The 8,180-nt window shown below is 27.9% G+C and overlaps 1 long non-coding RNA gene across 1 annotated transcript; it reads right to left on the bottom strand.

Moving 5' to 3' along the window:
- Positions 1–376: 376 nt before the first annotated feature.
- Positions 377–2,963, bottom strand: LOC105114229 (uncharacterized). Its single transcript, XR_840093.1, has 2 exons — positions 2,671–2,963; positions 377–638 (listed from the first exon to the last, which is right to left on the bottom strand). It is a non-coding gene; the product is annotated as an uncharacterized LOC105114229 (long non-coding RNA).
- Between the last annotated feature and the right edge of the window lie 5,217 nt (positions 2,964–8,180).

The following is an 8,180-nucleotide window of genomic DNA, read 5'->3' as shown; positions in this document are numbered from 1 at the left end:
TTTTTTTTACTTATTTTTTTATTTTCATATTTTTTTACATTTACTTCTTTTTTTCATTAAAATCCAGGGTACGAGTTACATAACTATTTATTAATGCGAGCTAGATGTTAGAACTTGGAACCCATCCTGACTTCCGAAAGCCTAGCCCATGAAAGAATCCACAAACTCTCAGTTACTCACCACTGCCTCACCCCCACTGGATTTTGTATGCATAACGCACCATTGTTATTAACTATCCACCTTGCCCGCTCCATGTCGTAGGTTGTCTCCATAATCATATATCACAGATCGAGTTGAAAGACTACTGGAGAAGATGAAAAGGCGAATTGAAAGAACAAAGTCAGAAAGGGAGGAAGACGTTTTAGAAGACCCGTGCAAAACATGAATTTTAAGGTCAACAAAGCTGAATCCAAAATGTTTAACAATACAGCAAAAGTGACAGGAAAAAAACCCATTAGCGAGTCAAAAAGTATAGTAAAAAACAGAGACTGCAGCAAAAAATCTGCATGTCAGGAGGGCTCGGTGAACACATGTTGTTGGAGCTAGTGCAGCTGAGGACATCCATGATCGGTGAGAGACGCAAAAGCCAGCTGCATGCCAAGCAAAAACACGGGCCATAGAGCTGAAAGCTAGCTGGCCTACACAAAACAAAGCAAAAAAAGAGTAAAAAACAAGAACAATCAAAGGACAACACAGAAAAGAAGCAGTGAAAGTAAATGCAAAATGAACGTTACAGTAGATTTCTCGAAGATGCAATGAACAAGATAAGAGGGTAAAAAGGAGGAGGTTTTTCTCTTCCTCATTAAAGAAAGCTGAGACGGAAGCAATGGTTGGAGCTTGAACTAGCTGACATGTCGAGAAAAATTTAATACAATGGTAGTAAGTGGAAGACTTTAAAGCAGAAGGTACTCCGAATAAAGTGGTTATGTAGAAAGGGCAGAGACGGAAGTCGAGAACTCTATCCATAATAATATTTATAGCTAATATTATATTTTTTTCTCAAAAGACAGACCGAACGTGTTCGAGTTATTGGCTCGTCCACCCTTATAGCATTCATAAGTTGCTCGTTCAATTGTCTCTCAAAGTTGATCAAGAAGCTGCATGAATATTCTCGAACTAAAAATTTAAGTTATAATTTATTTAATTTTTTAACATGTTTTATTCAGTAAAAATATTTTAAATTTTAAATTTTTATTATTTTATATTTAATTTTTCATCAAATGGGTTGATGAGAGTTAAATTCATGATCATTTAGTTAATAAGACTTTGATACTATATTAAAAAATTATTTTAAACCTTATTTGTTTGCTGAAAAGTAGTTTTTTTTTAAAGTGAATTTTAGAAAAGTAAATTCTGAAAAAATCAATTATTTTTTGATATTTAATAATGTAATGAAAAATAAGTTGGAAAACACTTTCTAGTGTTTAGTTATATCATGGAAAAGGAGTTGGAAAACAAATTATTAATGTTTTATTTTTTTCAAATTTATTAAAATAATAAGGAACACATCTTACAAATTAAAAAGTTGAATGAGAATAAAATTGAAAAAAATATAATTTTATAAATTATCTCAAATAAAATAAATAATAATCAAAATAATAGAGATCAAATCTAACAAAAAAATTAAAAGATGAGAAAATTAAAATAATAATAATTATCATTCCATAAATTATTTCAAATAAAATAAGTAATAATAAAAAAATGATGACCAAATTTGATAAATAAAAAATTTTAATTAAAAAATAATAAGGAAAAAACAAATAACAATTATAAAAATAAGGACCAAAGTTAATATAAAAATTAAATTCTAAAAGATGAAATTGAAAAAAAATATTCAAAACAAAATATATATAGCAATCAAAAGTTTGAGGACTAAATTTGATATAATCAACAAATAATATGATATTTTTAAATTTTTTACAACTTTCAAAAAATGTTTTACGTCCAAAATAAAAGAAAAACATTTTTTTAAAAACAAAATCAATTTTTTTTTAACTAGAAAGTGTTTTCTGTTGACCAAATTTTTTAATAACAAACAAACATAAGAAAGTTTTGGAAATATTCTCTTAATTTAAAAGCTTAAACTATCAGGTGAGTTTTTTGTATATGATTAATATAATTCTTTAAATGTTATATAAATTTTTTTTCCTCTTCAACTTTATGTTTCTAAGATATTTATGGGTAAAATTAAACTATAATTTTTTTTTTTAACAAAAACGAAAGGTTGGATCAATTATATGATAGAAATACAAGATTTAGTGAGAATACCCTATCATCTTCAACTAAAATGACCTAAAATTAAACTTGGGTAGGAAATATTTTTATTTTTTATTAAAAAATAATATAAATTATATCTTAAAATCCCATTTAAAAATTTAAGTTACTAGGTTAAAATTATTTTTTAATATAATATTAGAGCATGATTGATGAAGTAGTTTAAAGTTTAAATTTTTTTATTTATTTAATAAAAATTAAATATAAAATAATATAAATCTATATAAATTTTAAATTCCAAAAACTCACTTAAAAAATATATTAAAAAATAATATAAATTATATTTTATAATCTTATATAAAAATTTAAATTATTAAATTAAAATAAATTTCAGACAACTAAAAGTTTTTTCAAGATTAAGTTTCGCTTGCGAAGAGATAGAGAGACCAGTCTCACCTTTGGCGGTGCATCCTTAATAAAAGTTTGGCTGGCAAGAGCAAGATAGACCACCTAGCCATGACTGGGTAGTTTCTTCCTTCCCAAATCGGAAAAGCCCATTTGTCGGCACTTACAGCAGTGGAAGCCACCGTCTCTTACTGTGCTTCGCGCTCTTGTCTCTTCCTTCTGCCCAGCTGCCTATTTTTCAGTGCCAACACTCAGATTCACCATTGAACATAAGATTTCCTCTTAGAATTTGAAAATTCAATGTACTTGGCATCCACGATCTCACTGCTCGATGGTGAACAATACTGTGAAAAAATAAGAAAAGGCCTTTGTCCCATGAATTTTATACAGGAACGTAAGAACTCGCTGCCCAATGGCATATTTGTAGTAATATAGTAAAAGATGGGCATTAAACAAACCCAGAATGCAAAACGCAGTCATCGATAAATATATATATAAAAAAAAAACAATAAGAGTGATTTTTGTATACCGTCGATTTTCCCCGACGCGATCAAGAGATTGACATTTTCAAATGGGACCCGCAACTTTTCTTAACTTAACCACTGCTTTTCTTAATTTATCTTACTTTTTAATATCATTTATTTATTTATTTATTTATAACAGAGGAGGAGTTTGGTTGTAGTTATTATTTAAAATATTTTTTTTAAATATATTGAATATAATATTTTTTAATATAAAAAAATTAATTTTAACATTAATAAATTAAAATAATTTTAAAATACTAAAATAATAATAATTTAAAATAAAAAAATTAAATAAAAAAATACTTTTAAAATATAAAAACAAATAGGTCTAATCTTATTGAAATTCACTCTAGCTAAATTAATAAATTATTTTAAATAAAATTAAAATATTTTTTTAATACTAACATGAACTTGACTGGGATGATTAGTCTACAAATTTATATATAAAATTAATTAGGTCAACTTTATATTAATTTTTTTTTTACACTCCATTAAGGATAAGAGATATATCAGCTAAGCTGTAAATAAACTTGTTGGAATAATCAGATAGTTTATTATCTGTAACCATGGTCAAATAAAAACTAATATCTTGAGTTTTTAGTGAATCATGAGTTTATTATCTGCAACCATGGCCTACCTCGTTGAAAGAGATGATGATGCTGTATAAATAAATTTTTAATATAATTAATTGTAAGAGAATAATCATGTTGAAAAATTTAAAATAAATTAAATAAATAGTGATTGAACATAAACGAAGGAGGGCTAAGAGAGGGTTCCACAAAAAAAAAAAATTATGAAAAATTGAAAATAAATAATTTTTATTTTTATTTTTATTATTGTTATTATTCGTATTGTTATTGAAAGCTTAATGTTTAAACCCAAATCTGACTTTCAAAAAGCCTAGCCCGCACGAGAATTCACAAATTTTTAGTTTTTCCCCTCTTCCTTGCCCATTGAATTTTGCATGGATCAACGTATCTTTAATTATTAAGGCAGGGTTCGCGAATGCTACTTGAAATTGTTTTTTAAAAAATTTAAAATTTAAAATTATTTTTTTTTAAATTTATATATTTTTTATTTTTATATTATTTTAATATGTTGATATTAAAAATAATTTTTTTAAATAAAAAATATTATTTTAATATGTTTTATAATAAAAAACATTTAAAAAAGTAATCACTACCACACTCTTAAATACTCTCTTAATATAGAGATAAATCATGGAGGTTTTTATTGTGCACTTGGATTGGAATAGTTGATTTTTATAAAATAATTAATTTGATTTTTAATTTATTTTTATATAATTAAGCTATTTTAAGTTTAAATTTGCACTCAATTACATATTTTTTGGGTAAGAGTTGAATTTAAAGTTAGGGACCGAAATAAAAATGGCAGGTAACATAGTTTACTTTAATTCTCTATATTTTTAAGTTTATAGGTGATCAGTCTCTTTAGTTTTCAAAAATTCAATTTAAATATCAATATTCATTCTTTTTATTTTTCAATTCTTTTCTGTTAAATAAGTAAGAAAAGCTTGCTGGATTCTAGCTTAGAAAGAAAAAGTTGTTGTTTAAAACTTTTCTAGCCACCAAAATAATTAAAATTGATGTTAATGAGTTATATTTGATGAAGAGATTCTTATAGTGGCTGTTTTAATCCTTAATTTTGCCTAAAAACATAGATCTAAGTCGAGGAAGAGAAAATTCATTTGGTTTGATTTTATGATTTGAATGTTTTTTAGGTTTAATGAGTTGAAAAATAGGTTTGGTGGGTTTAAAATGTATAGCCCTGATTTTTCAGTCACCATAATAATATTTGAAATTTGGGTTAGGAGACTACATGTTGTTTGCCTTAGCGGGTGATATGTCATCTTTATATTTGAAAAGAAAGAAATAAAAAGTCATTCGCTCCTTTAAATGAGAAAAAATAGTTGCCTCGACCATATAAGTTTGGTCTTAAAGGTCCATGCACCTAGGTTGTTCCTTCTAGAGGCCTAGTGTATTGGGCCATAGGCCTGTGACACGATCAAAGAGTTGATGTCTTATCCCAAGTGCAGGAGTGTCAAAGTAAAATAATCCGGCAAGACCGGGGTCGAACCACAGGGAGGTGAATTATATAAATTACAAATAAAGAAAAAGATTTAAAGAGAATAATAACAGAAAAGGAGTTGAAGAAAGTTTTGGGATGTGATATTGATGTAAGGATTAAACAATAACAAAACATATGTCAAGGTTATAGGATTCACTAATGGTATTTCAAATAAATATAATATAAACTCTTTTTATTACTCAACTAGAAACCACACACAAATGAGGTTCTAATCGGATGATTTCTTGTTATTAGCTCATTATAAATTACTAACATGATCATATTAATTATCTTATCTAAGTAATACCATACTTATAAATATCATCAAGTATTCATGTTGCTAGTTTATGTTAACAACAAATCAAGTTTCTATCATAATAACGATTTCGGCCGAAAACTATGAAAGATCAAGCATTTGATGTACCAAATATTATACAACACAAATCTAAATTAAACATTTAATAAGCAAGGTATTAAGAATTAGTAAGATAAAAAGATAAAACATGTTAATAACAATCTTTCTTGGATATAAACATTTAAAGCTCATGTTGAGTTTATATTATACCTATTCTAACACCATTAGAGAAACCTTTTCACCTTGACATAATTAACTTAGCTAAACATTAAGAAGGAGAAAAACATAAATAAGCAATATAAGAACATAAACATAATATAAGCTAACTAAGTATAGGAAAGGAAATGAAAGAGCATAAACAAGAGATTACTATAGCATAAAAGAAAACTTGAACATTACAAAGATGTAGAGAGAAAGCAAGAAGATAACTTTGATCTGAAAATTAATATGACTAAATACATGGACAATGCCTCCTTTTATAGGCTAAGTTTCAGAACTATTGATTGATTGAAGAATTGGTGGGCATCCATTGATTTGGTGGCTGGTTTTTGACATTAATGGCTGGTGGTTTTTTTGTATTTTGTGCTGTTTTTTGATATTGTTGGCTGGCCAAAACGTCATTGCTCACATCAGAATTATAGCCAACTGAATTGTGGAATCTGTGGGCAATTGTCTCAGCTTTCCATCAAAAAAAACCAGAGCTCATTTGGACTTCTAGAACTCAAGATATGAGCCAAAAACCGAATAGTGCTTGAGTTGCAGGACAGCTTTCGACGTCTTCGTTGTTGCTAAGATTTGGGCTTGAAAACGGCAGAACTGAGTCTTTGACTTCATATGAAAGTTGTAGGTCTATGTCTTACCTTTCCATCTATATAAAATGGACCTAAATCTGATATCTACAGCTCCAGATATGATCAAATTACTGAACGGTGTTCGAGTTTGGAATGCACCAGCAACACTTTGCTAAGTTTGGCCTTCTTTTTATCCTTTCAATTTCAATTCTTAAACTCATCAATCAATCCTTTTTTTTATGTGATAGACCTGCATTTAGGATGAATATTTATCATGAATTAAAGGTATATTATATTTTTAGACTTGCTAATATAAAACATGCTTTTGTTAGGGAATTTAATGATACTTTAGGTGCAATATGATGACATAAATCCTTAATGAGAATGCACTTTTAAGTACTAATCAGCCTGCATTACCAGGCTTTGTTAGATCTTTTTTTTAGATATAAAAAAAAAATTAATTCAGTTAGTTCCATAACCCAGATTCCAAGTTTGACAAGTTAAGCCACAACATTCAGTCAATTGTTTTTTTATTTTTGGTTTCATGCACTTCTAGTACCTCAATTTTTTTATTAAAAAAAAGTGATTTCACCCTTTATTATTGATGATCTATTTTTTTAATCAACTTAAAATTAAAAAAAATATTGTTTCTCCTTTTGTTATCAACTTTTTGCTTATGCTATCTTGGCGGGTTCCATTTCATAAGAATAGTTTGATTTAGGTGTGTTTTTTTTCCTTTCTCTTTCCTAAGAAAGTACATTTAACGGCATAAATTGTTTTGGCTTCGAAATGATTTTGGTTTTTTGAGATTTTTTTGGGTTTTTGGTGGCTATAGATAGATTTATCAAGGTATTTATGGTTCTAGATGTTTCGAGCCAAGAATAAGTTTTAACACCTAATACCCTAAAGTCAACTTACTTAGGAGTTATTGGCCCAGTGCTTGTTACATGGATTAAGAAGAAAAGCTTAAGAGAATCAAACATTGCACTATCTATGTATCGGTACCTGCAACCCTAGTTACTAAGCTTGCAGGGGTGTCTCAACACCTAATGCCCTAAGACTAATTGGTCTAGGAGTCATTAGTCGAAAGCTCATTACAAAGGTTAAAGATGCATTGTGTTTTAAGTTATATGTATATATATTAAAAAAGAAAAAAAAGAAAAAGAAGAAGAAGATAATAATCTCAACCTTAGAAAGTTAACTTTAGAAAAACACTAGAACAAAATGTTGTTTTCTTCCTATTGCGATGTCGTGGTCGCACAAATTAATTACCCTAGCTTAAAACACAACACACAAGATAGTATAGAGCAAGCAAGGGGTCGATCCCATAAGGAAGATTTAGTTCAGATTTTTATGCTATACGTTATGCAATTGGGGGGTTTTGATTTGTAATGATCTAAACTATGAAAAAAATTAAACTAGCAAAAAAAATCAATTGAAATCAAAATTTATCAAGAAAACAAACCTTAGTTGCAAGCACACATCCACCAACAGAAATTAGAATCGATCCTTGAAACAAAATTACAATTTATATTCTGAATTTTTATCTTTTCTTAATGTTGGTTAATTAACGGATCTGTCGTATAACTAACCCTAACCAACAAACAATCACAATGTTCGCATTAATGATTTAGTTCAATGGCAACCCTAAAAACTAGATATTTGAGTGTTCTCCCTAAGTTTAATAATGTAGTTCCGCCATAATTATTAAGCTTAGTTGCTTCACAAGTTCATACATCACAACTCCGGTTTTGATATCAAACTTATCAATAAATTGTTCACAATAATAACTTAGAGTTCCGC

Source organism: Populus euphratica, unplaced genomic scaffold (genome assembly GCF_000495115.2).
Source record: "Populus euphratica unplaced genomic scaffold, PopEup_1.0 scaffold502.1, whole genome shotgun sequence".
In the NCBI taxonomy this organism is placed as follows: domain Eukaryota; kingdom Viridiplantae; phylum Streptophyta; class Magnoliopsida; order Malpighiales; family Salicaceae; genus Populus; species Populus euphratica.
The sequence above is the reverse complement of the archived record's forward strand: the minus strand, read 5'-3'. Positions and strand labels throughout refer to the sequence as shown.